The sequence below is a fragment of the Argopecten irradians genome, chromosome 1, assembly GCF_041381155.1.
Source record: "Argopecten irradians isolate NY chromosome 1, Ai_NY, whole genome shotgun sequence".
NCBI lineage: Eukaryota > Metazoa > Mollusca > Bivalvia > Pectinida > Pectinidae > Argopecten > Argopecten irradians.
This window is the reverse complement of record NC_091134.1, coordinates 67,203,493-67,219,516: the sequence shown is the minus strand read 5'-3', so window position 1 is coordinate 67,219,516 and position 16,024 is coordinate 67,203,493. Positions and strand designations below refer to the sequence as shown.

The 16,024-nt window shown below is 36.6% G+C and overlaps 1 protein-coding gene across 4 annotated transcripts in view; it reads left to right on the top strand.

Moving 5' to 3' along the window:
- Nucleotides 1–16,024, top strand: part of LOC138306062 (synaptotagmin-7-like) — a 446,275-nt gene that overhangs the window by 39,457 nt on the left and 390,794 nt on the right. Inside the window, exon 1 of one of the 4 annotated variants that reach the window (XM_069246436.1) lies at nucleotides 5,831–6,083. The exons of 2 other annotated variants lie outside the window; for them this stretch is intronic. The gene's annotated coding sequence lies outside the window, so the exon portion shown is untranslated. Of the gene's footprint in view, nucleotides 1–5,830; nucleotides 6,084–10,807; nucleotides 11,109–16,024 lie in introns of those variants that run through there. One more of the 4 variants, XM_069246427.1, reaches the window with a different exon arrangement.

Below are 16,024 nucleotides of genomic sequence, written 5' to 3'. Positions count from 1 at the left end.
AAATAAAGGTGTTTGCTATATTTGAATGGCGATATTGTTGGTTGGTCCCCTTGAAGTATGTTATATTTGAATGGCGATATTGTTGGTTGGTCCCCTTGAAGTAAGTTATATTTGAATGGCGATATTGTTGGTTGGTCCCCTTGAAGTATGTTATATTTGAATGGCGATATTGTTGGTTGGTCCCCTTGAAGTATATTATATTTGAAGGGCGATATTGTTGGTTGGTCCCCTTGAAGTATGTTTTATTTGAATGGCGATATTGTTGGTTGGTCCCCTTGAAGTATGTTATATTTGAATGGCAATATTGTTGGTTGGTCCCTTTGAAGTATGTTATATTTGAATGGCGATATTGTTGGTTGGTCCCCTTGAAGTATGTTATATTTGAATGGCGATATTGTTGGTTGGTCCCCTTGAAGTATGTTATATTTGAATGGCGATAGTGTTGGTTGGTCCCCTTGAAGTATGTTATATTTGAATGGCGATATTGTTGGTTGGTCCCCTTGAAGTAATGATGGATCAACATTACAAACTACAGTTACAGACATTTACTGTCGACGCGGGATTACTTCGAAAGGCACAGGTGAAGTACTTACCAGACAGACGGAGGAAGTTCCTTTGATCACTACAGGCACAAATTGAATGGGATAACATGCGCATGGCGATTGGTCGAGTCTGACTTCATAAGCCCCGCCCCATAAACAACACTGACAGCATGTAAAACTCTTCAATTCAGTGATCACCGAGATGTGACGGCGTAGTACATGGCCTCTCAGTTTCGGTGTAGAACAAACAACTTGACATTTCAATTAACTTTACATATATACTGTATTGTAATGTCCCGGTTAATTTGAACCGACGGAGAGTTCAAACACACATTTTTTTAGGAAAAAAATCTTTAGTTAATGACAGTTTGAACACGTCAAATGATCAAAGTAAAAGTAAGATTTTTGTCGGCAAATCAGCACAATGGGATCCCCATAAATGACGGTATTTTGATTATTGCCACAAAGATTTTTTAATTAAAGACTGAATAAATAATCATTATAATGACTTTTACAACAGAAAATGAATTAGAATTAACATTTTAAATAATAAATAAAATTATTTGCGCTGAAATATTGTGCACAAAACAGCACCTCAACAACGTACATATTTGTTCTTGATGTACGTGGAAGAAATCGCCAATGTTCCTTAGGCGCAATCTAGATAAAGATATCACTTAAAATCGACATAAAAATTCAACATTTGGTCTTTCTTTTGTCAGCCGATCAAGTTGTTATTACATGTAAACATGTGCCGTACGCTGGTTGGGCAAGCCAGTTACGCGGTGTCATGTCAGCGAGAACGCTGGATATTCAGCTCCAGCCAAAACAATCCACTTGTGACCTAATTTTACAAACAGAATGTAAACATTTTCAGCAGCAGTTTTGTAAAAGCAACCGACTCTATCTATAATTAAAAAACATGTTTAGTTACGAAATATAACAAAGGACTAATACTTAACTAGATTTTCTGTGGTTTACTGCCGGTAAATAATTACGGACGTCGTTGTAGATTCTAGGCCTCGATCAACGGTGCTGTTTTGGGGCTTTGACTACACGCATGGCTTCTGTTACAAATAAATGCTCACGATTATAGAGAATTCATCTTTCAGGTAAATCAGCAAAATGTGTGCTTTTCCTTCAAATTTTCTGCTTTACGTCGCGTATGTCAGATATGTATCGGTACTGAAACTGATTCTTAATACCGATTTCAATTCAGATAGTTTGAACGCACGTTTTTTCTGAAGCTTATTTTTTGAGGAAATGGGCGTGTTTATAGAAATGCGTCGACCAATGAAAACAAGCGCTGCATTCCCAGAATAAATTAACCACACTCGTGTGTATAGATGCACAGGTAACTAGTTTATCGACATATCGAGGAAGTAATGAAGCCGTGCCTTTCGAAGTAATCCCGCATCGACAGTTATTGCTGAAATAGAATGGAGATGTTTGTCTTGTTTATAGAGGTTACACAATGAGTGGTTGTTTAGTATTGAATTTATTCCACACGAGTGAGTTATTTTTTAAAAGTTACAAAAGACACGAGCTTTTGCGAGTGTCTTTTGTAACTTTTAAAAAATAACTTACGAGTGTGGATTAAATTCAATATTCAACAACCACGAGTAGTGTGACCTGTTTCTACCACAATCATATTCGTTTTTAGTCGAAAGAAATATGGCACGGATACAGTAACGTGTATTTACCAAAATATGCAAATAAGGTGTAGTAATATTTTTATCAGCAAAAAGACACTAATTAGTATTAAAAAGTAATCGTTTGATAAATAATCCATTGATATCAAATTCTTCTAATTGAGAACATCTTTAGGGTTAAATAATACTCATATAACGTCTTATTGAGTTCAAATCTCCATAGTTGCTTCCAGAAAATAAAACTCAATGTCGGACTACATGAATACATGTAAAAGCATTCGCACGACACGGCATCGTCAATTTCCTGCCAGATAATCAGCAAGCCATAGTACCATCAAGATCAAGTTCGTTTCATACACCTAAAATCTATGTAACTCATCAGTAAAATTCTTGTCTGTAAAAACTTATTATTAGTACTAAAGGTCAATTTAACATGTATAAAAATGTCAAGTATTTTGACACAACGACCACGATGATTACGCTTTCAAACAGCAGCTTTGGATGTCAGGCGGCGATCACAACATAGAATGACGTCATTTGATTATTGGTGACGTTGACAATGATGACGTGACACTGAGAAATAAGTAGTTCGGTCAAATTTCACCGTATCAGCCAATCAGAATGCGTACAGGGTTTATACCAAGTGTGGTATAAACAAATTGTTAATCAACGGCTGCAGTGTTTATTCAATGTCCTGAGAGTTGAATAACACCGCCTATTGTGTTAGAAACAGTATTATCTCACGTCACCAACATCATCATAACTGGTATCATGTTTATCATCTCTGCATTTTAAATAATAGATTATGAATAAAGATTGAAAATTATACCTTATAATTGCATTTTGAGAATTATGACAATTTGCATTTCTGAAATTTAATTAGTATACAGACTCAATTGTTTCCCAAACTTGGGCTGTCTCTTGATGTTTCTTGTAACTGAGATATGTGTAAGAGTTAATCTTTTATGTCTGTAAGATATATTCAGTAATCCTTTAATTAATATCTTCTCGTTAATTATTGTGGTTTTGAGACAGGTGATGTTTGAACAGAATAGGATAAACATGTGTGTGTATATGGAGATTCAGAGATAACCATATCACTTTAACAGTACATGTCACCAAATCAACCTTTGTCAGCTGTTGTATATATATTTAGAGAGTCAGTCATTCCTGAGCCTCTAACAGACTTTACCTATATAGCCTTACTTCCCAGCCATGGGAATTCTGAGATGAAATTTATTGTGATTAGTCACTTCCCAAGATTACCAGGTTGTAAAGTATACAGGTTAAGTTTTGGTAATCATTGTTACTAGGTCTTACTGCTGTTTGGTAATCAATGTTGCTAGGTCTTAGTGATGTTTGGTAATCATTGTTGCTAGGTCTTACTGCTGTTTGGTAATCAATGTTGCTAGGTCTTACTGAAGTTTGGTAATCAATGTTGCTAGGTCTTACTGAAGTTTGGTAATCAATGTTGCTAGGTCTTACTGAAGTTTGGTAATCATTGTTGCTAGGTCTTACTGAAGCTTGGTAATCATTGTTGCTAGGTCTTACTGAAGTTTGGTAATCATTGTTGCTAGGTCTTACTGATCGAAGCTTGGTAATCTTTGTTGCTAGGTCTTACTGAAGTTTGGTAATCAATGTTGCTAGGTCTTACTGATCGAAGCTTGGTAATCATTGTTGCTAGGTCTTACTGCTGTTTGGTAATCATTATTGCTAGGTCTTACTGCTGTTTGGTAATCATTATTGCTAGGTCTTACTGCTGTTTGGTAATCATTGTTGCTAGGTCTTACTGCTGTTTGGTAATCATTGTTGCTAGGTCCTACTGAAGTTTGGTAATCATTGTTGCTAGGTCTTACTGAAGCTTGGTAATCATTGTTGCTAGGTCTTACTGCTGTTTGGTAATCATTATTGCTAGGTCTTACTGCTGTTTGGTAATCATTGTTGCTAGGTCTTACTGCTGTTTGGTAATCATTGTTGCTAGGTCCTACTGAAGTTTGGTAATCATTGTTGCTAGGTCTTACTGAAGCTTGGTAATCATTGTTGCTAGGTCTTACTGCTGTTTGGTAATCATTGTTGCTAGGTCTTACTGAAGCTTGGTAATCATTGTTGCTAGGTCTTACTGAAGTTAGGAATCAATGTTGTCCTCCTAGGTTTCACAACAAAAATTAATTACTGAAAGTTTCTCATAGTCTCAAACAGAAATGACCTTAAATAAGATGATAAGCACTAGCAGACCTGGTTAATTTTGACCTTTAGGTTCTAGCCAGACCTAAGGGAGCTAGTTGTCTGTCCTACTGTAGAAGTATGTAGGTAATCAGGGAAGTACATCAGCATAAAGCTATTGATTCGCTATCTGGGACCACTCATACAAATTTGAGGAATTGCCATTGGCATATTGGCCAATTTCTGCTCAAACGATTATTCAATTATTCACTATTGTTGTATTAGCACATTGAAAGGTGATCACTGAATGAGGGGACTTGGGTATGATACCGGAATAATTAGCCCTAACCTGGATTGATGGCATCAGATTCTCGCTAATCTTATGACACAGCTGACGATGTGATAACTGCATACTGTCCGAGATGCATGTCGATGATTCTGCTGCAAAGGTCACCAGTTATTATAGTTAGGATTAACATTACAGGAGATGGAGATGATTATTGGTCCAGGTTTGTTATCTGATATATATATATATATTGTGATACATATATGTGACAAAAAACTAATGGTGATTAATAAGACATGTTATGTAGACAGTTCCTGAAGGTCATTGTCATTTATTGATAAAGGTCACATATGCATCAGTTAAGTGGATCCACACTGTTTTTAACATCAGTTGTATTGACCTGACTATCAAACGGGTACTTTAAAAGGTTTAGTTAGTAAAATATATGGCCAAAGTTTGATTGTCTTAAAGTACAAGGGCAAGCATATTTACTATTGTCAACAATCTTATAGGTCAAGGTCCTTCCAATTTGCTTCATAAAGGAAAAATTATTCTAAGACCCATGACAGCAAAGCTTATGTTAACAAACAAATGTTCAAACTTACACATCAAGGCCCTAAATAGAAGTAATGGATTTTGGGGTTTCAATTTGGATAAATAAATGATTGACATTCTTTTAAAGGTAAAGGGTAAATTTGTTGGATAAGTAATTTCTTTACTTGTATGATATTGGTAATGTGATCTCACACCCAAGTGTTATCTGTGGAACTGTATAGGATGTGAAAAGCTCCTTTTCATATTTACATTAATGATGTGGTAATTTCACCAAATCAACTAAATTTCCAGGATTTCTTAACCTTCTAATTCCTTCTCTGGCGATGTATTAATAAATGTATCAATTTTAAATATGCATTGCAACATTTTACCAAAGGGTTATTGAAAAAAAGGATAGACAATGCTTGTGTCTGAGTATTTATAAAGGGACACATTTCCTTTGAAATGAAAAAATGTTGCATGTCTTGTCTGGAGTGGGACTAAATCCCCACACATATCACTTACAGCTTGTGCATGTGATGCCTCACAGAGGGCATATCCCCAGTATGGTTAGCTGTTTGTAGTTGAACATTCGTACTGAATTATTGATACATGATATTGATGCAGATGATAGGATGCTAGGATGGCCCAGTCACATGGAAGGGAGACATTCTGAAAGTCCAGCTACTGATGCAGGATAAACGATTTTAATGGTCAGTTGTCTGGCTATACCTGTGCAGTAGTTTGACCCACAATTCTCCTGGGACACTTTGCCTCCAAGGTGGTAAAAACTGACTAAATGGCAAACTTGCATGTCACATGGATATTATGCGGAACAGATTGTTTGTACATGGTGCTTAACTAGGATTTACACAATTTGTTGGAATTACTACCTGTACTAGACAGGTATGTATTTTATAACGATTTATCTCAGCCGTAGATATTTTTACAGTTTATTCCTATGTAGTATATGGTGTTTATATGGTAACAATTTATCTAACCATAGACAGATATTGTTATAATTAGGATTTGTCAGGTATTTATTTGATATTATTAAACATATTTACATCCAACATATTTGTTAAATAACAATTTCTATGTACATTTATGGATGGATATTTATAACATGTTCAACCTTTATCTAAAATGGCTATAGTCACCTTTATGGGTATCATTAAATTTTCTTACAAAAACAGTCATTTATGTATTAACGACTTATTTATGACTTTTCTTATTGAAAAACTAAAGCTTAGATTTTAGGTAAAACGATTAGATATATATACACTATTGCACCGGCGTAACATGTGTTTGGCGCTAAGAAGTTCATGTTGTTTTTGCAATTGTTACGCACGACAGCAGACGACAGCAGACTTGATTTGATGTTAGATGACTGATTAAAGGACATGCTAACCAATAAGGTTCGTAATACTTTCTCTGTTAAGGATTGATTCTGAAATCCTTCTAGCCTGGTCTGTAACATCTCCTGTGACAGTATGTACCCAAGCCTTAAGGAAAGACACAATCTACCGCTGACAGTATAAGCTCAGTAAATTATCGTACTGGTGATTAGTAGATAACTTGTTTAGCAACCAAACAGCCACTGTACACTAGACTTTGTGTATCCTTTTAGGAAAATTGTTTTTCATGCATGTAACTAGTAAATCCTTCAAACAATTTTATGCAATTTTTCTTTAAATTTTGATGTAATTTTATTCATGATTTCTTTTCTCAAGCTTATAAGTTAAAGTATGAGACCAATTTCTTGATGGCTTTAAATTTCTGAGGTATGAGATATAGAGAATACATGGTTAGTATCTTACCATACAAGGTTTATTTTGGACTTAGATAAGCCAAGATGCATTAATATCACTGAAACAGATATTGAAATTGACAATACATACCTTTGTCATGAACAAAGAGAAAGATGACATTGTGATACAGAGGTTTCAATATTGTAAAAATGACGTCATTCCTTTGAATATGACGTCACATTTTGGCGGAATTGAATGATGTTATAATCACTGGAAGTTTAAAGTTTGGGGTCAATTTAGGAAAAGCCCTGCGAGATGTGGAACAAATTAACTTGAACTGTGTTGATGGATGAAGCATTTGATATTGGCAGATAAAGCACATGTTCATCCGGCTGTAGTAATTGGTCAGTATGTGTGGCTGTTGCAGGATAAATATGTATTGGTATATTTGGATGTACTAGGACTTTGATGTTTAATAACAAAGGATAAAAAGTTTGTCCACAGCATTTATAATGTCTGCTTAATTTGATAAAGAAAATGGACAAAGGTCAATGACGTATCATTGGCAAACGTTACTGACCGTAACCAGCAGTGGACTTCTCATTGAACTCACTGAAAAACAAATGGCCATATTTTCCATTATTTTGAAGCTGCATTTCTCTTACAGTTCCCTGTGCATGATTTGATTATGGTGAGCTGGTCTACCTCTATAACCCTGTGGTGATTTAATTATTTCAGTGTAAACCACTCTGCTGGAAATGTTACATTTCATACATGTTTTAATCAGAAGAGAGACGTAATCCCAGTCTATTGTTTAATGTAATTGTCTCCCATGTATTGATATCCTACAGATCTGGACTGTAATTGTTTGGAGACGAGTCAGTGTAATATATCAGGTTTAGGTCAATATCTTTTTTATGAATTTCCCCATGGCTAACTAGATACTATCTACAAAGGATCAGTTTAGCTATCAAAGACAAAAATAAACATAATATTGACAAAGCATGCCTGTAAATTATTGACAGAACTTTTCAACTTTTATTGTGAAATGTATAATGTATAGGTTCTCAAGCCTTTTGTCTATACTGTAAAGAATCACAGGTAGTCATAAATGGTTCTCCTATGGCGAGATGTGGATTGTGGAGCCTTACATCAGCCTGAAGGAAGTATTACACTGTTTGTAGGAGTCTGAAGGTGTCACACTGTTTGTAGGAGCCTGAAGGAAGTGTTATGTTGTTTGTAGAAGCTTGAAGGTGTTACACATAGTTTGTAGAAGCATGAAGGAAGTGTTACACTATTTGTAGGAGCCTGAAGGAAATGTTACACTGTTTGTAGGAGTCTGAAGGTGTTACACTGTTTGTAGGAGCCTGAAGGAAGTGTTACACTGTTTGTAGGAGCCTGAAGGTGTTACACTGTTTGTAGGAGCCTGAAGGTGTTACACTGTTTGTAGGAGCCTGAAGGTGTTACACTGTTTGTAGGAGCCTGAAGGTGTTACACTGTTTGTAGGAGCCTGAAGGAAGTGTTACACTGTTTGTAGGAGCCTGAAGGTGTTACACTGTTTGTAGGAGCCTGAAGGTGTTACACCGTTTGTAGGAGCCTGAAGGAAGTGTTACACTGTTTGTAGGAGTCTGAAGGTGTTACACTATTTGTAGGAGCCTGAAGGAAGTGTTACACTGTTTGTAGGAGTCTGAAGGTGTAACACTGTTTGTAGGAGCCTGAAGGAAATGTTAAACTGTTTGTAGGAGTCTGAAGGTGTCACACTGTTTATAGGAGCCTGAAGGAAGTGTTTACTATTTGTAGGAGCCTGAAGGAAGTGTTATACTGTTTGTAGGAGCCTGAAGGTGTTACACTATTTGTAGGAGCCTGAAGGAAGTGTTACACTGTTTGTAGGAGCCTGAAGGAAATGTTACACTTTTTGTAGGAGCCTGAAGGTGTTACACTGTTTGTAGGAGCCTGAAGGAAGCGTTACACTGTTTGTAGGAGCCTGAAGGTGTTACACTGTTTGTAGGAGCCTGAAGGAAATGTTGCCCTGTTTGTAGGAGCCTGAACGAAGTGTTACTCTATTTGTAGGAGCCTAAAGGAAGTGTTACACTGTTTGTAGGAGTTTGAAGGTGTTACACTGTGTGTAAGAGCCTGAATGTGTTAAACTGCTTATAGGAGGCTAAAGGTAGTGTTACATGGTTTGTAGGAGCCTAAAGGAAGTGTTACACTATTTGTAAGAACCAGAAGGAAGTGTTACATTGTTTGAATGAGCCTGAAGGAATGTTACACTGTTTGTAGGAGTCTGAAGGTGGTACACTGTTTGTAGGAGCCTGAAGGTGGTATACTGTTTGTAGGAGCCTGAAGGTGTTACACTGTGTGTAGGAGCCTGAAGGTGTTACACTGTAAGAACCCTAGGAATGTTACACTGTTGTAGGAGCCTGAAGGTGTTACATGTTTATAGAGGAACCCATAGGAAATGTTACACTGTTTGTAGGAGCCTGAAGGTGTTACAATGTTTGTAGGAGCCTGAAGCCCATAGGAAACTGTTTACACGTGTTTGTAGGAGCCCATAGGAAATGTAACTGTTTGAAGGAGCTGAAGGTGTACACTGTTTGTAGGAGCCTGAAGGTGTTACATTGTTTATAGGAGCCTGAAGGAAATGTTACACTGTTTGTAGGAGCCTGAAGGTGTTACACCGTTTGTAGGAGCCTGAAGGAAGTGTTACACTGTTTGTATGAGCCTGAAGGTGTTACACTGTTGGTAGGTGCCTGAAGAAAGTGTTGCCCTGTTTGTAGGAGCCTGAACGAAGTGTTACTCTATTTCTAGGATCCTGAAGAAAGTGTTACACTGTTTGTAGGAGTTTGAAGGTGTTACACTGTGTGTAAGACCCTGAATGTGTTACACTGCTTGTAGGAGCCTAAAGGTAGTGTTACATTGTTTGTAGGAGCCTACAGGAAGTGTTACACTATTTGTAAGATCCTGAAGGAAGTGTTACATTGTTTGTAGGAGCCTGAAGGAATGTACACTGATTGTAGCAGTCTGAAGGTGGTACGCTGTTTGTAGGAGCCTGAAGGTGTTACATTGTGTGCAGGAGCCTGAAGGTGTTACATTGTGTGCAGGAGCCTGAAGGTGTTACACTGTTTGTAGGAGCTCATACGAAATGTTACACTGTTTGTAGGAGCCTGAAGGTGTTGCATTGTTAATAGGAGCCTGAAGGTGTTACACTGTTTGTAGGAGCCTGAAGGTGTTACACTGTTTGCAGGAGTCCGTAGGTGTTACACTGTTTGCAGGAGTCCGTAGGAAATGTTACACTGTTTGTAGGAGCCCGTAGGAAATGTTACACAGTTTGTAGGAGTCTGTCACTAATATTGATCTGCATGCCGATGTGTGATACACAAAAAATGATCCCAAGCAGTGGTGACGATCTGCCAGTTTGGAGACTCAGCAGCAAAAGGTATCCCGATTGGTGGATCTATTGTTCTAACTTGTGTATTCTGAACTACTTGGTCTAACTTGATTTCCTGATTCTAACTTTATAGAGCCAGTGAGATAAGACTTTGATTTGAAAGTTTGAGCAAAGTTCTACATAACAATATCAGCTGGATATAGTTTGTACCTGTGTTTAGTAATTATCATGTCCTTTCAGGCACTGTTGGTCTGTATAGTGATTTTATCTGTAAGCTGAAAGTTAAATATGTGATATTTTTTTCTATTGCATTTTTGTTACTTTCAAAAGGAGGATTTCATTTGTTAAGAATAGCTGTGAGAGTTTGCTCCCCCAGATCCTGTAAAAGTTACAAATGTTCCTAATGCATTTCGGGGTAGTCATTAGATATGAAATGCTTTAACAAAGATATTCTATTTTCATCCAACTAAATAGACATACACTTCTTCAAATTTCCTTCTGGAAATCCTGCTTTATTACACATTGGATTTTATATTTGAATTTCAGCTGACTAGAAATTATTTATTGTGACATTGTGTACGATTCCTAACATTCAATGTGAAAAGATTTTGGATGGTTACAGTTGTAGTATATAACAAACAACATTGTTTTGGTTTTATGAAGAAAGTACTATATTGAGAAGTGATTGTGTGCATGTTAACTGTTTAGGAAATAAGTCTGTCAAGTGCATCGTTGGGAGGATAATTGTGTGGACACACAGCAGAACACTCTGTGAACCTTTCCTTATCCTAGGTAAGTGACATCAATATTTGATTTGTTCTGGGAATTGTATTATACACATGTACATACATGGTATATGGTGATCACCAAGATTAATTGGGTTCAAAGGTTAGTCAGTGATACTGCCTGGATATTTACCTAGAATATATATGACTTTAGTTTATTTGATACCTGATGTATCTTAATAACAGATCCACATTGTGATGTTGTATCTTAATGAAGGTTCCACATTGTGATGTTGTATCTTAATGAAGGTTCCACATTGTGATGTTGTATCCTAATGAAGGTTCCACATTGTGTTGTTGTATCCTAATGAAGGTTCCACATTGTGATGTTGTATCCTAATGAAGGTTCCACATTGTGATGTTGTATCCTAATGAAGGTTCCACATTGTGATGTTGTATCCTAATGAAGGTTCCACATTGTGTTGTTGTATCCTAATGAAGGTTCCACATTGTGATGTTGTATCCTAATGAATGTTCCACATTGTGATGTTGTATCCTAATGAAGGTTCCACATTGTGTTGTTGTATCCTAATGAAGGTTCCACATTGTGATGTTGTATCCTAATGAAGGTTCCACATTGTGATGTTGTATCCTAATGAATGTTCCACATTGTGATGTTGTATCCTAATGAAGGTTCCACATTGTGATGTTGTATCCTAATGAAGGTTCCACATTGTGTTGTTGTATCCTAATGAAGGTTCCACATTGTGATGTTGTATCTTAATGAAGGTTCCACATTGTGATGTTGTATCCTAATGAATGTTCCACATTGTGATGTTGTATCCTAATGAAGGTTCCACATTGTGATGTTGTATCCTAATGAATGTTCCACATTGTGATGTTGTATCTAATATGTTGTATCTAATGAAGGTCCACATTGTGATGTTGTATCCTAATGAATGTTCCACATTGTGATGTTGTATCCTAATGAATGTTCCACATTGTGATGTTGTATCCTAATGAATGTTCCACATTGTGATGTTGTATCCTAATGAATGTTCCACATTGTGATGTTGTATCCTAATGAATGTTCCACATTGTGATGTTGTATCTTAATGAAGGTTCCACATTGTGATGTTGTATCCTAATGAATGTTCCACATTGTGATGTTGTATCCTAATGAATGTTCCACATTGTGATGTTGTATCCTAATGAAGGTTCCACATTGTGTTGTTGTATCCTAATGAATGTTCCACATTGTGATGTTGTATCCTAATGAATGTTCCACATTGTGATGTTGTATCCTAATGAAGGTTCCACATTGTGATGTTGTATCCTAATGAATGTTCCACATTGTGATGTTGTATCCTAATGAATGTTCCACATTGTGATGTTGTATCCTAATGAATGTTCCACATTGTGATGTTGTATCCTAATGAATGTTCCACATTGTGTTGTTGTATCCTAATGAAGGTTCCACATTGTGATGTTGTATCCTAATGAAGGTTCCACATTGTGATGTTGTATCCTAATGAAGGTTCCACATTGTGATGTTGTATCCTAATGAAGGTTCCACATTGTGTTGTTGTATCCTAATGAATGTTCCACATTGTGATGTTGTATCCTAATGAATGTTCCACATTGTGTTGTTGTATCCTAATGAATGTTCCACATTGTGATGTTGTATCCTAATGAATGTTCCACATTGTGATGTTGTATCCTAATGAAGGTTCCACATTGTGATGTTGTATCCTAATGAAGGTTCCACATTGTGATGTTGTATCCTAATGAAGGTTCCACATTGTGATGTTGTATCCTAATGAAGGTTCCACATTGTGATGTTGTATCCTAATGAAGGTTCCACATTGTGATGTTGTATCCTAATGAAGGTTCCACATTGTGATGTTGTATCCTAATGAAGGTTCCACATTGTGATGTTGTATCCTAATGAAGGTTCCACATTGTGATGTTGTATCCTAATGAAGGTTCCACATTGTGATGTTGTATCCTAATGAATGTTCCACATTGTGATGTTGTATCCTAATGAAGGTTCCACATTGTGATGTTGTATCCTAATGAATGTTCCACATTGTGATGTTGTATCCTAATGAAGGTTCCACATTGTGATGTTGTATCCTAATGAAGGTTCCACATTGTGATGTTGTATCCTAATGAATGTTCCACATTGTGATGTTGTATCCTAATGAAGGTTCCACATTGTGATGTTGTATCCTAATGAAGGTTCCACATTGTGTTGTTGTATCCTAATGAAGGTTCCACATTGTGATGTTGTATCCTAATGAAGGTTCCACATTGTGATGTTGTATCCTAATGAAGGTTCCACATTGTGATGTTGTATCCTAATGAAGGTTCCACATTGTGATGTTGTATCCTAATGAAGGTTCCACATTGTGATGTTGTATCCTAATGAAGGTTCCACATTGTGATGTTGTATCCTAATGAAGGTTCCACATTGTGTTGTTGTATCCTAATGAAGGTTCCACATTGTGATGTTGTATCCTAATGAAGGTTCCACATTGTGTTGTTGTATCCTAATGAAGGTTCCACATTGTGATGTTGTATCCTAATGAATGTTCCACATTGTGTTGTTGTATCCTAATGAATGTTCCACATTGTGTTGTTGTATCCTAATGAAGGTTCCACATTGTGATGTTGTATCCTAATGAAGGTTCCACATTGTGATGTTGTATCCTAATGAATGTTCCACATTGTGATGTTGTATCCTAATGAATGTTCCACATTGTGATGTTGTATCCTAATGAATGTTCCACATTGTGATGTTGTATCCTAATGAAGGTTCCACATTGTGATGTTGTATCCTAATGAATGTTCCACATTGTGATGTTGTATCCTAATGAATGTTCCACATTGTGATGTTGTATCCTAATGAAGGTTCCACATTGTGATGTTGTATCCTAATGAAGGTTCCACATTGTGATGTTGTATCCTAATGAAGGTTCCACATTGTGATGTTGTATCCTAATGAATGTTCCACATTGTGTTGTTGTATCCTAATGAATGTTCCACATTGTGTTGTTGTATCCTAATGAATGTTCCACATTGTGATGTTGTATCCTAATGAATGTTCCACATTGTGATGTTGTATCCTAATGAATGTTCCACATTGTGTTGTTGTATCCTAATGAATGTTCCACATTGTGATGTTGTATCCTAATGAATGTTCCACATTGTGTTGTTGTATCCTAATGAATGTTCCACATTGTGATGTTGTATCCTAATGAAGTTCCACATTGTGATGTTGTATCCTAATGAAGGTTCCACATTGTGATGTTGTATCCTAATGAAGGTTCCACATTGTGATTGTTGTATCCTAATGAAGGTTCCACATTGTGATGTTGTATCCTAATGAATGTTCCACATTGTGATGTTGTATCCTAATGAAGGTTCCACATTGTGATGTTGTATCCTAATGAATGTTCCACATTGTGATGTTGTATCCTAATGAAGGTTCCACATTGTGTTGTTGTATCCTAATGAATGTTCCACATTGTGATGTTGTATCCTAATGAATGTTCCACATTGTGATGTTGTATCCTAATGAAGGTTCCACATTGTGTGTTGTATCCTAATGAAGGTTCATTGTGTTCTAGAGGTTCCATTGTGATGTTGTATCCTAATGAAGGTTCCACATTGTGATGTTGTATCCTAATGAAGGTTCCACATTGTGATGTTGTATCTAATGAAGGTTCCACATTGTGATGTTGTATCCTAATGAAGGTTCCACATTGTGATGTTGTATCCTAATGAAGGTTCCACATTGTGATGTTGTATCCTAATGAAGGTTCCACATTGTGTTGTTGTATCCTAATGAAGGTTCCACATTGTGATTGTTGTATCCTAATGAAGGTTCCACATTGTGATGTTGTATCCTAATGAAGGTTCCACATTGTGATGTTGTATCCTAATGAAGGTTCCACATTGTGATGTTGTATCCTAATGAAGGTTCCACATTGTGATGTTGTATCCTAATGAAGGTTCCACATTGTGATGTTGTATCCTAATGAAGGTTCCACATTGTGATGTTGTATCCTAATGAAGGTTCCACATTGTGATGTTGTATCCTAATGAAGGTTCCACATTGTGATGTTGTATCCTAATGAAGGTTCCACATTGTGATGTTGTATCCTAATGAAGGTTCCACATTGTGATGTTGTATCCTAATGAAGGTTCCACATTGTGATGTTGTATCCTAATGAAGGTTCCACATTGTGATGTTGTATCCTAATGAAGGTTCCACATTGTGATGTTGTATCCTAATGAATGTTCCACATTGTGATGTTGTATCCTAATGAAGGTTCCACATTGTGATGTTGTATCCTAATGAATGTTCCACATTGTGATGTTGTATCCTAATGAAGGTTCCACATTGTGTGTTGTTGTATCCTAATGAATGTTCCACATTGTGATGTTGTATCCTAATGAAGGTTCCACATTGTGATGTTGTATCCTAATGAAGGTTCCACATTGTGTTGTTGTATCCTAATGAAGGTTCCACATTGTGATGTTGTATCCTAATGAAGGTTCCACATTGTGATGTTGTATCTAATGAATCTCCAATTGTGTGTTGTATCTATGTTCCACATTGTGATGTTGTATCCTAATGAAGGTTCCACATTGTGATGTTGTATCCTAATGAAGGTTCCACATTGTGATGTTGTATCCTAATGAAGGTTCCACATTGTGATGTTGTATCCTAATGAAGGTTCCACATTGTGATGTTGTATCCTAATGAAGGTTCCACATTGTGATGTTGTATCTTAATGAAGGTTCCACATTGTGTTGTTGTATCTTAATGAAGGTTCCACATTGTGATGTTGTATCCTAATGAATGTTCCACATTGTGATGTTGTATCCTAATGAATGTTCCACATTGTGATGTTGTATCCTAATGAATGTTCCACATTGTGATGTTGTATCCTAATGAAGGTTCCACATTGTGAT